The sequence below is a fragment of the Falco punctatus genome, assembly GCF_963210335.1.
Source record: "Falco punctatus genome assembly, chromosome: 14".
In the NCBI taxonomy this organism is placed as follows: Eukaryota; Metazoa; Chordata; class Aves; order Falconiformes; family Falconidae; genus Falco; species Falco punctatus.
The window spans coordinates 16475417-16492157 of record NC_137594.1 but is presented as its reverse complement, the minus strand read 5'-3'; the positions used below and the strand labels follow the sequence as shown (position 1 = coordinate 16492157).

At 40.8% G+C, this 16741-nt stretch overlaps 1 protein-coding gene across 7 annotated transcripts in view; it reads right to left on the bottom strand.

Annotated features, from left to right (window-relative positions):
• Nucleotides 1-15262, bottom strand: part of ADCY7 (adenylate cyclase 7) — a 67112-nt gene extending 51850 nt beyond the window's left edge. For 4 of the 7 annotated variants that reach the window (XM_080411220.1, XM_080411221.1, XM_080411219.1 and 1 more), the window contains exon 1: nucleotides 15115-15262. The gene's annotated coding sequence lies outside the window, so the exon portion shown is untranslated. Of the gene's footprint in view, nucleotides 1-1341; nucleotides 3907-8408; nucleotides 8584-15114 lie in introns of those variants that run through there. The other 3 variants (XM_080411217.1, XM_080411222.1, XM_080411218.1) reach the window with 3 other exon arrangements.
• Between the last annotated feature and the right edge of the window lie 1479 nt (nucleotides 15263-16741).

Genomic DNA, 16741 nt, shown 5'->3' with positions numbered 1-16741 from the left:
ATATAATCCCTGGAGGAGAATAGCTGTTCAGCTGTGGCAGGAAGCACAATGCTGGGCTTTAAATATCACATAAAATGAAAATCAAAGTTATTATGCAATATTATTATATTAAATATATACACGTGCAATTAAATAAGAATTAATGATGTTAAGGATAGCACAACATCAGTCTAAGTCCCACTGACAGACGTGGTAGCTAACAAAAGAACACAGCGAATCAGTGCTGTAAATTTGGTTACAGAAGCGGGGGGATCTTTCATTTAATGCTTTTTTTCAGTAACAAATTAAATCAGTAGCTCTGGGCAATGGCAAGACAGAACAGTGGATGAAATCATGACGTTCCTTTCATTCTTTTCACATGGCTGTAACACAACCACTACTTTTTTTTTTTTTTTTTTTTTTTACGTACGGTTCAAGCTGACACATGCATCATTACCATCACTTCCTTATTTCTAAAGTACAACTTACTGCTCAAGCAAACAAACCCTAAAATAATGGGGAAGGGCCTACATGTGAAGCGAGAGGTTATCACTACCAGGGGATGTATTCAAATACAAATATCTACTGCAGCAAATGCATGTTTATTCGTAAATCACCACTCTCCCAACACACAGTTTAAATCAGTTTAATGAACAGACATCTAGATAGGAAACTTTTGCTGCTCATTTCAAGTAACTAAACCCACAGGTCTTGGCTATGGTTCTGCAATGGGAGTGCCACCAGCAGTATTTGCTCAACAAGTTTCTCCTCCTCTTCCTCTCTTTCTCCCCACCACTCGCTCCCATCTTGTCATCACATCACACCATTCTTTCATTATGTGCATGCTGCTGTTTCTAGGCCCACACACAGTCAGATCAGCTCAAGAATAACCATTTGTGTTTCCTAGGATTTTTTTTTTTCTTTTGGCCTAAGAGGCAGACAGGTGTTACTAATTGTGTGCTGTGCAGTTTCGTGGGCAGCACGGCCAGCATAGCTGAGAGTGGCCCACTGCAGAGCAGAGGCAAAACAAGGAGGTGATGGCAGGAAGGTGCTCCTTAACCTGAAAATGCTGCTGCAGCCATCGTTGGAAGGAACTGTGCTCCCACACGTGCCCTGGGATGAGGGACAGCCCAGAGAGATGCTAGGCAAGAGCCAGCAACAGAGAAGATCAACTTCTCGGGGGAAAAACAGACCTCTCAATTCCTTTGCTAAATAAGTAGTCAGGGTGGACTGTAATTCTTTATTTTAACACCTGACAAAAGCTATTAATAGTTTAGTTGTACCCAGACCATAATATCCAGGAAATATCCAAGAATTTAAAGAACAGGAACAGATAAAAATACACAAGCAGGGAAGACTCACCCCAGACAGACTGGCTCACTCCATCTCTGAAAACTGGAACTGTGAATGAGGAAATCCAAGATGCTTTCCCAGATTAGGGAGGAAAATCGTAATTATAATCGCAGTGTCAACGATTTAGGTTCTGAGTCAGTATTTGAGCCAGTGAATGCCCTGCAGCAGTCCCGGGGGCACTGTGCTATTAGAAGTGATGACTTTCACAACAGGCTGCTGAGCAGGATGCAAGTATGCTTATTGTAAAGAGAGAGAGAGAGAGAGTGTGCTGCTACTTTATTTTTCAGTAAGAGCAAGAACATATTGCCAGTACTTTGGGCAACTTCCAGCAGCCAAATTACTTTTAATGTCCAGAACACTCTCCACTTTTGTCTGGGATTTTGTCTTCCACTTTTGGCCAAGATGAATAAATAAAACTTCATTCAAGTACTCTTACTTCTATCAACATTTTGCAGAAAGAAAAAGCCAGAAAAAAGTCCAAACTGCTAGAACCACCCTGAAAACACTACTCACATCTTTTGAGTGCCAGGTTTATACTTCCACCACTAAATCACACTTCAAGTTTTCTGCCTAAAAACACAATAATTTCAGGGGTGGAGGGGGGGAGAAATGCTCTTTACTTCCAACTTAGAACTCTTGCATGGCAAGATATACACACATGTGCACCAAAAGTATCTGTATTCAACTGCAGGAAACCGGAGAGGGTTAATTGAGGAGTTTCAGGATAAGAACTATTTAAAAAGCCTAGCTCACGCTTTTAGTCAAAAGGGAGTTAAGCACAAAACCTGAAAAACTATCAGTATTTTTGTGATCACTTTGCAATTCATAACACATTTTATATATCTTACGCAACTTCCCTAAGCAAATCTCAAAACCAAGTATTTTGGCATTTAATTACCATTCTAGAGAGACATACAAGTTCCCAATGAGAAAGAAAAAGCCACAAACAGTTACATGTGCGTAGAGTGTTTCTGAAGTAACATACTCACCAAATATTTACAAATCCAAACCCTGCTTTTACACACACTTCCCTCAGATGCTTCTGCTGGTTTTAAATTAAGTCATTTAACTGACTTCCACAAACTTTCACTATGAAATACCAAGATGCTTGAAAGAGAAAGTATCTCAAAGGCAAAATTTTAACAAATGAAGCAGAAACCACTGAAATACAATATAATGCACAATATGACAAATCCTTGATTCACATCTGTCACTGAGTCAGCCCACTTCACCCAGGGGCTAACAGTCAAATGTTTCAAGGTAAGGAAATACATAAGCCATGTGTAACCCCTTCAGTGACCTAAACCAGGCATAAAACAGGCACATCTACATTTTTAGCTACTCTATGTATTACACACAGACATAAAAATGCTGTAACATTTATTTAAGTCATAAAACAGTGGTTTACACCCAGACTTTTACTACTTTATCACCATGTTAAGCCTAGGCATACAGACACTACAAGTCAGAAATAAGGAAGGAAAAGGACAAAATGTAAATGAAGACGTCTGGTACATATTTTTGTTAACAAATTCTAATTGGTTCCTTAAAATGACTGTAAGCAGTTACTGTTTAATGATATATATATTCAGGCACATATATGTTGGACTATACCAACAATTCCATCACCATCTCTTTGTTAAGTATACATATAAGCATATACAAGCACAAAAAACAGATGAGAAAATAAACTGATATTAAATACAAGCAAACAGTCAAAACATTATTGTTAACAGTGTTTCTACAAAAAAACCATAACTGCTTGAATATGTTCAGTGACAAGCACAGAAAAGACTCTTTCACACAAACTCTTAGCTTTAGACAGTGTGTGTGAGAGGCGTAGCTGATTTGCAAGAAAAGTACTAGCAGTTGAAGTGACATTCCAAAAAAATCAGTGGAGTGAAAGTAAACAGTGTCCCATTGGGAAACAAACCGTATACTGTCAGTAGCAGATATCAAGCACAAATTAAGAAAGCATTAAGAAAAACTTTTTATATTTAGACTACAGCTAGGGACAACGAACATAGAAACTAACATTCACTGAACTCTCCACCCAAAACACTGATTTATGAAATCCTGAATTCTCTGACAGGATGACACACAAAAGTAGTAAAATAAAGTAAAATCAAAAGGTGCAAATCAAGCATTCCAAGTACAGGAGATATTTTACAGGTACCATGAGTATTAGATGTCTTCTTTATCAATATCACTGTTGGAAATAAATCTGTACTGTATAAAGCAAGGATTCATGTCACCCACAATAAATAGATATTAAGATCTGCAGAAAGTTATATTCATGACAGCAAACATAATCAATGTATCGATTCTTTTAAGTGTTGGTTGATTATAAACTTCCCCTAAAGTTTCCTCCCTTGGCTGAGATGAAACCTGGAAGCTAGCGCAAAAACATGTTTAGAAACCTATCATTTAAATGAAAAGCAACATGCAAGTTGTAACTGTGAGGAAAAAAATGCTGAATTAAGTACTGCTACATGTGTGTGCAATTTTGACGTTTCTTCCTGCAGTTTATACCATGAAGGCAGACTGCAGCACTCGGGTGGAGTCCTCCCAACTCCCAAGGAACTCTGATCACAGCCGCAAGCGACCTCCCCAGAGCCAAGAGGTCTGATCCTCCCCCCTTACAGACAGGGAGCAGTACTTGGCCTTATGACTGCTCCCCTTCCAAGCACTTGAGTGACTTGCCCAGTTTGCCCTTCTTTTATCACCCTACAGAAACGATCAAGAGGAGGTCAGTCTAAGGAATAAGGACAATTCCGTGAATGATGCATCAAGGAACTCAAACTGCATGGTAAATCCAGGTCATGAAATCTCAAATAAGAAAAGGTATATTCTCATCCTGGCAGAAGTCAAACAAAAGAAAATCCAGGGAAGGTTATCAATAAAAGTAGACGTTTGTGTCAATACTCCTACTTTGTGAAGGCTGTACCTCTAGTTCTTGATCAGAAATTAGTCTCTTGCACAAACAAGCTATAGTAAAGTACAAAACCAAGGTAAATGCCTCAATAAAAAAACATATGTCATATTCCAGAAGCACAGCATACAATCTTAGCCATACATTCCTTCATTTAGTGTGCTTGAAATCTAAAATTAATATTACATTATAGGGAAATATATGTATAAATGTAAGTCATAGGCCCAAGGAATGTGCTTAAAGGTTTTCCGACTTCTTAATTAAGACAGGAAGAAATTTAAAAGAATGATTTAGCCTGTTGGCTCATAAGATTAGTGCTCTATCAGAATATTAGTGATAGGAGACATTTTTAGCAGACCCCACGTCACAAAATCGTGTTTTAAACAAAGCTTTTAGCACTTAACCACAGAGAAAAATTCAGCTTAGGCCAAAAATAGATCAAAGTTCATAAGGCAAGTGAAAGATGAGTGTTACGGTTTTAAAATGGCTTTTTTTTTTAAAAAGAAAAAAAAAAAAGAAAAGACAACTCATAACCGAAAGCTATGATGTTTGGCAATATTGCAAAGAAGGTACTCCCTTGCCAGGTTACTACCTTATAAGAAAAGGCTTGGGGTTTTGGTTTTTTAAACAGAGAAAGTGCAGGTGGCTAAAAATCACTGTTGCCTACCTTCCCATCCTGTTAGTTATAAATCAACATAGAAAAGAATTAATAATAATGAATTAATAGTTTATGGAAATACATGTAAACATCCCACGCAGATTAGAACTACATAAAACTACACCTTGGAATCATTCTGACACCCATATTATTTCCAAAAGGCATACAATATAATTTATCCAAATTACCCATATTTTAAAGATTTTGGTTTTTTTAAGGCTACTATGGTAGCCACTAACTACCTCGTTACACAAGTTATCAGGAGATTGATTAACACATGAGGATTAATAGCATGTAAAATCTCCCATAGTAACTGCCAACGTACAAACTCATAGCCCTCTGTAAAGGAAAGTAGAATAACCCCTCTCACATCTACCTTATGGAGGACCGCATTATAGACCGGTAATAATTAAGGCATTTTAGCTTGTTCCCTGGCAACATTTTGTGCAGTCATCCTCTTAGGTTAGAATGCAGACTTGTTACCTGCCCAATTATAGCCTAAGAACTAGCATGGCCATAATTACCCAGTGGCTCCCCTGATGTAAGAATATGTTTGTGTTAGAAGATACACAAGTAGCCTGACTGCATATGCTTCTGGAGTGGGCGAGGAAACAATACTATTGTAAGCAGCTCTGCTCTACTACCACAAATTCCTTATGACTATCACAAGAACCTACAAACATTTTCTGAAGTTCAGCTGGACATTACTAAGGCCCTTTAAACATAACATTTTTTTGTTCAAGAAGGGGAATACAGTTAGGAAGGGCTGGCTGTATGGCATTGCACGGGTGGAGGAGTGGCACTCAGCCTCCACTGCTGAACAAGACATCATTAAAGAACATCCACAATTACCTGGGCTGTTCTCTAGCAGAACAGGTGGTTAATACCTATAAAAACCAGTTTTTCAGGTCTGAACTCAAATTGTGTGGTAACCATGCAACAGACCACCCAAGGGTTTGCAGCTGACCAGAGGGTCACACAGCAGCAGAAGGAACAGCAAGAGAATCAAAGTCTGCTTGGATCTTTCTCACAAAGCAAAGAGAAGCCTGTGCTGGGAGCATCAAGTACAGGAATGGGAACACAGGAACTCTGGACAGCATCGACCAAATCCCAAAGAACACTCCAAAGAAGGGAGATTCAGGGAAAAGCATGCAGCATAGTTTCTTTTGCACTGACCAGCAATCTCCAGCATCACCTGGAAACCTGCTTTAAAAATTCCCCCCCACAACTACCTGTGTGTCTTTGCCAGCTATTTTATGCCTCCAAGAGTTAAGTTTTCCTAGCTGATGAGACCATGAAGAAGCCTACTTCAGACAGATGCAGACAGTCAGCAGTGGTTTTAAGGCCCAGAACAGTTGTTCCCAAGGTTCAGACTCAGTGAGCAAGCCCCAAGAGACAGCATGTAGAACCCCAAGGTGCTTAAAGCACTCTCATATGGGGTGGACACAAACACAGCTAGCTGGTGTCTTGCAGAGAAGGCATGAATCAGGGAGATAGCACCTCTAACCAGCATGCAGGAAGAGAATTTACTAAAATTCAAGCACTACACCGAAGAGAGAGATGTAATTGTTCCCCTTTCAGAGTTTGCACGCTTCCCCTGTCCACTGCTGGGCCACTGCTCCTAGAGTGGAGTTCAAGTCACAGCAACTAAAATGTATTTCTGGACAACTTTATCTCCAATGTGTTATGTAGCTGCATGCAAAAGTGCTTTTAAGACACACCAGGTTTCCAGAAGGCATACACTGCCTTCCCCTTTTTGGTACCTCCAGAGTCCCCACCTCAACGTCATCACTAACCTAGCCTGACTGTGGGTTGGGGCAAGTTTTTCTCAGGACCACTATAGTATTACAATACAAAATAATTAGGTCTCCCTTGCCTGCAACCTACAGTTATCCCAGTTCTGTGAGGGCAGTGCCACAGTTAAAGAAATCCTTCCTCCTCCCCCACCACCTCACTTGTTTCCCCTCTTGAAAGCCCCTCTGTTTCTAGTGAGAATGTTGTTACAGCATGTAAGAACTGCAACACCTCACTCTCTTTACAGCTACTCCAACTTAACACTATGGTATTCAGCAAGCTCAAAGCTACGCTGAATACACTGCACTGCAGAAGTGCTGCCTCACTCCTTGCCTTGATTTAAATGAGAAAGCAAATTAACTGATTCCCAGCTTCCCCATACTTTCTACAGCCAACACTGCTCAGATGTACCAGCAAGTCATAAGTTTGGTTGTTACGGGTTTTTTTGGCAAGTGCTTCTTAAACCCATCTGTAAATGAACAAGCCCAGAGGATGATGCCTGGGGTACTGATACACAAAGCATAATGAGAAGCCATCCAGAAAGATAAAAAGAAACAAGCACAGTACCTTTTAGATTCTGAAGCCTAAAGAAAACTAACTAAAGTGTTATTTCTTGATTTATACATTTACATGTATATGTATCTTTATATATACATATACATATTTTTATTGGCAGCAGAGACAACTCCAAGAAAAGCCTAACCATCGCTGATGATCACCCGTATTTCAATGCAGTTCAAAGTAAGTACAGCAGAATGCATTTCTTAATACAACAGCCTGCATAAATGTAGGACAAATTAATTCAACACGTAAAACAAGTGTTTAACACTTCTCTGGTAAACTTGTTTAGCTACAACTATATATAAATTCCCTGTGTAAACGTCCTTGATAAACAATTATGGAACACACAGCCAATATAATAAGAAAAGAACAACAACTAACTTTTGCATAAATCTGCCCAGAATCTTGAAAAACAAAATTTCCCACTTTATTCTTCCAGTATGTTATTCACGAATTGCAGTGTAATCTGCCTTATCTACCAACACTGTTAATTGGTCTGCACCTGACCAGAAGCAATTAACGCCCATATGCAGTTCTGCTCACGCTGACAATCTGTGTCACTAAATCATATTCTACAGCTCTGCAAGTGAGCTCTGAACATGCAAGTAATCAACACATCAGCTTACCAAGGAAAATAAAACTGCCTGTGTGGAATTTTGCCTATTGTGGCACTGCAAGAACTGCATCACATTGTTTTTTTATATAGTAACTATACTGGTATTTTTTCCTATTTATTTGAAAGCTAAACATGGCATTTATACTGTTATCAGAGTAAATTCTCATTTTCTCAGAACTTCATGCATCTTTGGTCTTGTTTTAAAAGTGTAGCATCCTGAGGAAAAAGGGAGTGGGGGGGCTTGTGATTGTTATTGCATTACAATTAGCAGACTAAAAATAAAAAGTAAGAACTACTAAATCCAAAACAGGATACTCCTCAGGAACTTGCAAAAAAAAAAAAAAAAAAAAACAAACCAAAAAAACCACCACACAACCAAACCCACAACTATAGGTGATTTCTAAAAAGTACTACAGTGAAATATTTTCACATTCATTTCCTCTGCATAAGTAAAGCAGAGGAACAGAGCTCTTTAAGTAGTACTGAAATTGGGTTAACAATTCAATTGGCAATACCTCAAATCAAAACACAGTCCAGGTCACTTTTCTAGTGTCTGCAGAAGTATACTTGAACTAGGAGCACAGCTTTACAGTACAGCCACTGCTGAAGAGAAGGGAACCATCCCCGCCTGTCCCTCCAGAAGTTCAACAATTTGTTCTTGCCACTTCCTCTAGCCTGGCTGTTCTGCTCCTACAGGAAAAAAAAATATTTAAAAAAACACACTTTAAAAAATGTTTATTCTATTAGAAATATAGCTTTTTGCCCTTTTAGTTCCATGAATCAGCTCACCAACAGGTCAGATGAGCACGAGTGCTGACTTCAGGGAGGGCTGGGAGCACAGGGGCAGGAAGCGAGCAGCGCTGCCCACTTTTAGCAACAGCTGCTCATTGAGCCAGCCTAGCTACACCATAAAAATCACACCCTTCATTGCATTTACTCCCGTGTTTATATGCAAAGTCAGGTGAGAATATTTCTAGAAAAAAATATTTTATACAGCCATCATTAAATGCCCAGCCAGGCTCCATCAAGCTTCAGCCATACAGTCAAACAGACATACAGCCAGGCAGTTAAAGCAAGGAGGCACCTTTACTCCCAGCTGCCTGGTGCTGACCATCACCAAGCATGGACATGGGGTGCACCTCAGGATCACAGCTTTAGCCCACCAGACACACCCGCTTGTTTTCCCCCTCGTGAGCAGAACCCTGACCCAACACAAGGGAAAAGGCTCACGCTACCCTCCCTTCTGATGGCAGACTGAAGTAAATCAGGCTGAAAACCTAGAAGTTACAAAACTACAGAAGCAGTCTTTGCCTTTATTTTTCTCCTGTCCTCTAATAATCTGCACAGGGCCTACATACACTAGGATATGGGCTACACGTAGAATAAGCAAGACAGTAAGAACTTGCACAATTAAAGTATCAGAATTGTTTCATTGGTTTTATCCATGATAAGATTTTTTTAAAGCATTTTAACCTCAAAACCCAGTTCCTGATTAAAATGTACTAGTAATAACTACATACATTTCTCATGTCTTCTGTAATTTATTTTAGTTTACTCCAACAAATGAGTATCTCACAAATATACATATATGTTTGTTTCCTTGGCATTGAAACGACATCCGCCTGCATGGCAGCAGGCTGAAACCACCAGCAAAGCAGGAGTAGAAGATCAGGCAGAAAGCATCAGGAAGCGAGGAAGTTTTGCTAGCCGTACCCCAACTTCCTTTCAAATGAGGAAACTGAAACCAAAATTCTGTTCTGCTACTGGAATTTATTTTTTGATTTAGTCCCACATACGCTCAGTAGCAATAACAGAGAAAAAGACAGAGACACACAGAAAAGCCCCAGTACAAAGTTCATCCTCTCTCAACTTGACCTGGTCTGGTTTTTTTCCCCCACAGTCTGACTAAGTTTAAGCTCTTTCCAGCAAGCAGGTCCTACCTGAAATACCATAACAGATAGACTCAGGTTGACATGAGCCAGGTGCTAAGAATATCTGGCATTTAAATTATCAGAGTTTTATTGCCCATTTCCATTAATATCAGCTGACTTTGAATAAACCTCGGGGAGCTCTGACAGCTTCTTCCCAGCCACACTCATTACCCAGCCCTTCCATGTGCTTTGTCATTCTATTGGCACCCTTGTTTCCTCACCATTTTGGTAGCTTGGATGGAAAACAGTATCTGAGTAAGAATTAGTCACTGCTAAGTGGTTTGATCATCAACTAGTTCTTTAAAAGAACCTCTTAGTAAGAATGCATTATATTTTTATATAAATGAATAAAGCAGAAAACATCACAGATTGGACATCAAGTAAATGACTGAAACCCAGGCTATATTACAAATGAAAAGTGTATTTCTTACTGAAATATTTTGTTCAACTCATTGAAATGCTAACTAGTCATTATTAGTCAGAACAAAACTTCAGAGTGAAAAGCAACAAATTAAAAACAAAGTTATACAGTCACACGTAAACTATTTCTACAATTATCTACCTACAAAACACTTACTATATTGTCTCCTTCCTTGAAATAAAGCATGCACTCTTAAGACCTTACAGCTTAAAGTCCTTTTAAAACATATTCATATTGATTATATTACAAGAGTGTGCTTGCGGCTTTGTAACCAGCCATTTACAAGGCAGCATTAATAAATAAATAAATAAATTTATTACTATACTTGCTGAGCATCTCAGAAAAACACACTCCTGTTGTTGTGGGCTGGATGACAACTCACATGTCAAACAATACTTGTTTCTGCATCACTTAGAACAGAAGATGGTAGAGAGCCCTATCACTACTCTTAAACAAACTGTGATGCAGGATACAGGAGAATGAGTCTGAAAATTATCTTGTTCAATTATCTCTACCAGGAGGCCCTGCAAGCTACCTGAGCAAAGCAAACATACATAGACTACAGTGAACACAGACATAGCACCAGGGCACTTCAGGGAGAAGCTGCCAGAAACAGCCAGCTGCATTCAAAGAAACTTGTCACCTTTCTCTGACTTAGCCATTACTTATGGCCTTGGTAATCTTTGTTATTTCTGTTTTTACCTAGAATGCGTTACTTATTCACTTAGTTTTATGCCCAGAAACAGAAGTTTAACACACCCTGTTTGTTCCTTCTCTCTAATTACAGACCAGAAGTTACTTTTCATGCTGAAATGAGGATTACAGAACAGCTGTTAAAGGGAGGAACATTTTGGCCATTAGGTGTGATAGAAGCTCTGAGGAAAAGCAGTATGTGCTGCCCTGTGGCACACAAGAGCCAGCTTTGACTTTGTTTCATCTTTAAAGCACCGACTGACCTGAAACCTCTGAGCTGTGGGCCTGTGCTGTAAAGATCAAATCAGCAGCCTTACTGCCACAAAAGAGAAGGTTTATTTGGTTTTTATAAAAATGCTACTGAAAACAGACTACACAAAATCAGTAAGTTTGAAGGATACATTTTGATACAAACTCAGGTCACAACTCCAAGCCACTGAGGTAAAGCAATGCCTTGATTAGAAAACAAACAGCAGCGCCATGATCTACTTAAATTTTGCCATTTATGTTTGAGTAACCTAGAAAAAATTATTTCACCTTTTACACCTGAATTTTATTAATTCTGAAGAGATAACACACAGCAGTGGCAACCTACACATAGTATGCAGGAAATCTTATTACAACATCTATACACTATATTACACTTACTAAGCAAAGAAAAACGCTTCCAGGGAAAAGATGGAATGTATTGCTTGCTCCTCTACCTGCATGTATGGACTACCCTGCTGCTTGGTGCTGCAAGACAGAGCCTGGATCCTACCCAAGGTGGCTCAGGAAGAGAGGATGGTATAAGAAGCAAAAGGCAAGCAACAGCAATAGTTAAAGCTATTTGCAAGTCTCTGGAGATAACAATGGTAATTATTTTATTATGAGATAAAAGTACTCTAAAACTTTTTTAAGACAACATTTTTTCCAGGTGAAAATGTTGTTTTTTTAAATAAGAGTATAAGGAAATCCTAGATCAATGACTTTATATTTTACATTTTGAAAACAGTAAAATACATTTTTCAGCAAACACAAAACATTGACTATTTATGAAGTATACCATAATGATCTAAGGAAGAAGTTGCACTTCCTTGTTCTAATACAAGATGATCTAACTGTGCCGTGGTTACAAACTATTTCACACTGTAACATCCTGTGTCAGCTTAGCAAATAATCATCTTGAAACTTTGTAGGTGCTCCTTTCATAGATTATCTTGCTATTTATGCAGTATTCAGTCTCTGAAAGAACCTGTTAGCTCCTCAAAGGGCACGTTAAAGAGACTGTATTAAGAAATCAAATACTGCCTGGGCTCTGCTTAGAGGAGAAGAGTGATCTTTGGCTCAGCCAGGTCCCAGTTTTCATCTGAAAGACCTTTTTGGTTTAAGTAAGGCTGCAACTCCACTTTAACAGTATACATAAATCTTTGGAACTGCCTGTGAACACAGGTGCTTCTCACACAGAGCACCACATCCAGCCCGGAAGAACAGCAGAGAAAAGCAAGTAGCAGACAGCAGCCAACGCATGCTCACTGCTAGTGAGTACCCATCCTCACACCTCAGTCAGTCAAAGCAGCACCCAAGCAGGGAGCTCCTTGTAACCTAGAGGACAACACTAATTCCATTGCCTATCTGCTCTTACAAACCTCAGTTCCCAGGCTGATTTCTTATGATAATGAAACAATCTTTGATTTACACAAAAAATAATTTCTTTATAGTAAAAGTCCCAAATGTTTCAATACAGAAGCCCTACAGACGCTTAGTGCAGCTTGAGTATGACTTTTTATTAATCCAAAACACCAAAAAAACCCAGGTAGACTGAATCCTTTTCCAGAAAGATAAAAAGTAGCTTCTGCACAAACCATGAGACCAAGGGATCAATCACTGGGTGAAGTATCTCAGCCCAGGTTTCACAGCCTTCATAATAAATTTAAATCAGAGAATGAGTCACTTTGATAAACTCTGTAATGTTAAATCAAAGTCAAAGATGTAACCCAAGAATAAATCTAAGAATCCAATTAAAGATTTTATTGTAATTCTACAGGGGGTATTGTCTTTTTCTTTTTTCATCTAAGAGCAACTGGCAATTACACAAACACCCACATTAACAGAAGACAATGATCATCTGTCTCTAGGCTAACACCTAAACTAATTAGCTCTCAGCCAGCACCTGCTCTTTCACTTAGCACAAACCACAAGAACTTAAATATCCACATATGTTAGGGAATGAAGTATCTTTCATGTTTACTCTTAATGGTGTTGACATTAGCTTCATTAAGAAAAAAATTACAAAGTCTAATGGCTGCTCTACAAGAACCCCCAGTGACCCTAATTGCTGTTAGTAATGGCTCCTGGAAGCAGAAATAACACGCTATAATGGCCATTAGAAATCAGTATCAGCTTACTGTTTTCAGAGTGGTATTCCACGTGCTCCTCATTTTCCATTCAACATTTCTGGATAGGGGGAAAACTGTCAATGTGTTGGTGACTTGGGCAAATACTGGTTTTAACGTCAACCACTACAATGAAGATTTTTTTTTTTTTTTTTTAAGTACTTCATTTACTATACTACACACATACAGTAAGTACACTATATCCTGAGTCTTACCATAGGCCTGCAACACATTCTTCTTCTTCCTATAGCACATCATATAAAACCTTCCAGATCAGGACTTTAACATTTAACAAAGGTCAGGATAGCTAAACAAACAAACAGAAGTCCCCAACCACTCACAACACCACTGTTTGCTGGTTTATTTATTTCTGACCTAGACACAATCATCAAACCATCCCAGAAGCTTTCTCTTTCTCTCCTGGAATCCTGCTTGCTTAACAATAATATTTTGAAAAATGGCACCACCACATTATTCTTATTTATCCTCGAAATATATAATAGATATAGAATTTCTCTGTGGTAATTTTCCTTTTTAGACATAAAGTAAACAAGTTAATATCTCCTGGGGTTTTTGTTTGTTTGTTTATTTTAAGGAGAGTTCCTTATATGGTTCCTAGCTCCCTTTGAAACACAAACAAACAAAAAAAAGACACCCCTGCATCATGAATCTTAGCACAAAGCACTAATGTCATTAACGCTGATACAGTTACATCCTATTTCCTATTATGAAGAATTTTTCATATTACAGTGTCCAGCAGAGGACACTTGATTTCCTATAATAAATCACAGGCACCTCAGAATCAAACCCACACCTTTTAGGCGCATTGACATGGATTTCCCCCCACCTTATATTTGCACAGCATGGTCTTGGGTGACAACCAAGCCCATCAGGCACACAGCACTACAAATAAAATACAACACAACTAACAGGAGAAAAGCAGGCTTCTATGCCGAACCAAATTAAAACATTAGACCACCTATTTACTTTGCATGTCCAAAAACACTTTCAAAGTGTCTTTGCGAGTCTTCAGCACTTCTGCTGACCACAGCATTACTGGTCATAAACGAAGTTTCAGGTTCAACCAACTTTAGCATGGTCCTGGGTCATCGGTGATGGTCTGCTCCTGCGACATGACACACTTTACCACCACTGGCAAACATTAGATCCCAGTCATAAGGATGAAATGCCATACTACGTGTAATAAAGCATTTTAATCCCTTTAATAACACAGAGTACTCCTTATAGAAATGCCTTGACAGGTCCTACTGAGATTAGAAGTAATTTACCTACTCAGCAGTAAAAAAAAAAAAAAAAAAAGACACTAACCCACCCTCTACAGATATTTCAAGTTTCCCCTGGATATTAAAGTACCTCCTTCAGCTGTACCAATCTAAAGCTGTATCAAACTAAAAAAAAACAAAACAAAACAAAAACCCAAGCCAAAAAAAAAGGATCTAAACTGCTCTGTAAGAATAGACAGCCTTTGGCTTTTGAGTGCATGCCTATGCCAAAGGCAAGCCCAGCCAGCAACTTCTCCATTCATCCTCTGCGCAGAAACACACACCAGCTTTCAGGCCTCGCAGCTTCCCAAATCCGCCTTTTCCACGCGAAATAAACTTGGGAGAAAAGCTTACGAGCCCGCAAACTTCCAAGCGCATCAAGCGGTGCGAGGAGAGGCAGGCGGTAACCATGTAGACTCCTCGTTTCGCGCTCCGCGGAGCGGGGCCGCGGTGACCCCGCTCCGCGAAGGCGGGTTACGACCCCAGCCCAGTCCTCACCCCCCGGTGCGGTCTCTCACCTGCGGCCGGCGGAAGAGGAGCGGGCAGCAGCGGGGCAGGGCTGACACCGGCCGCTCCGCCTCAGCCACCGCCTCAGCCGCCTGAGGTGTCTCTAGGGCCGGCGAAGCCTCCCCGGCGCGGGGAGGGCGGGACGGGCGGGACGCGCGCGGCGGCGGCGGCAGCGCCCCTCCCGCCCCCTGGCGAGGCCACCGCCCCTTCTCAGGGGCCGTGAGGGGACGCGCGCCTAGCGGGACGGCCGCGGTCAGCGGCATTTAACACCCCTGCGTGAGGGGGAGCCCCTCAGCCACCTCCCCCTCAAGGCCTCCGAGCAGGGTCTGCAGCGCCCCGTCCCTCACAGAGTGTGAGGGGTGCCCTTGTGTCCCGCTGACCCGTCACACAAGGAGAGTGACTAGCCATCGGCATCCACGCTGTAGAGGTGTGGAAGCAAACTTCTGCCCGGGACCCTGAAAAATACAAAAGTTTACAGGCAGCTTTCAAAAATCCAGCCACAGCTGGAGTGCCTGTGGCAGGACCCCGAACTTCCCCGCAGCCAGGCTGCACGCAGGGATGAGGGACGTGACCTTTGCAGGCCACCGCTGTGGCCATCCCACAGCACCCGTTTCCCGCTCCTCCATTTACTCACTGCTTTAGTCCTCTGGGTACGTTTTGGGTGAGTTTCACCGGGCTGGCAATGAGTCCTCAGTGTGTCAAGCCTCAAACATCTGGCCACTAATTCAGACCAAGCCTAGCTCTACCACACCTAAGTCCGACGCAAAGCTCATTGCAGGTGACAGAATCTACCTCATGTAAATCCAACGCAAAGCTCATTCCAGGCGACAGAACGAAATGCTGATTTCTGTGGATTTTTGGATTAAGTTTATCTAGGGAGGTGTTAGTCACAGGTGACTGCGTGCGGCCCGTGGCAGGCAGGCGTGTGCCCAGCCGCCTGCAGCTACCACCACATGTTAGTCATCCACGGTTGTACCATTACTGCAATAATGGATTAGTAACCAAACACAATTTTTATTTGCGTACTGCTAGCCAGCTGGTATTTTCTATACTCTGTAGGCCCGAGCTATGTGCTTGAATTGCCCCTCGCGGAGGGAGCAGCGGTTCAGTGCACACACCACAAGCACGACATCTTCGTTGGACCCTTAAGCTCCTGTTTGAGTATCGGTGGGCAAATAGGAAACATTATTTCCTGAGACTGCCCAGCCATTAGGATGCTTTGGGGATGTTAGGGCTGGGGATCTTGGAAAGGAATTTAAATCCAGTTTCAGCAATTTGGGACAAGTATATAACCAATACAGCCGGGGAAGAAGTGGTTACATACCTGAGGCGCAGGACTGGGCAGCAAGCAAACTGGACTCTGCTCCTCTGTTCCCTGCCCTGTGACACTTTTATGCCCAGTCCTGAGCAAGTTACCTAATCTTACCTAGGTCTTCCCATTCCCGCTTTAGATACCGTGTATCTGAAAAGCACTAGGAAATTATGCAAGTGTTCAGATGGAAGCAGCACATAGGATATTCAGACCATTTCTTAGAGGAGAGGAGAAAAAGGATCTTCCAGTAAAATGATTGTCAAAAAGAATTCCTCCTCTTCACTGAAAGTTGGATTAGATAACAAGATCTAAAAATCGCAGGAAAT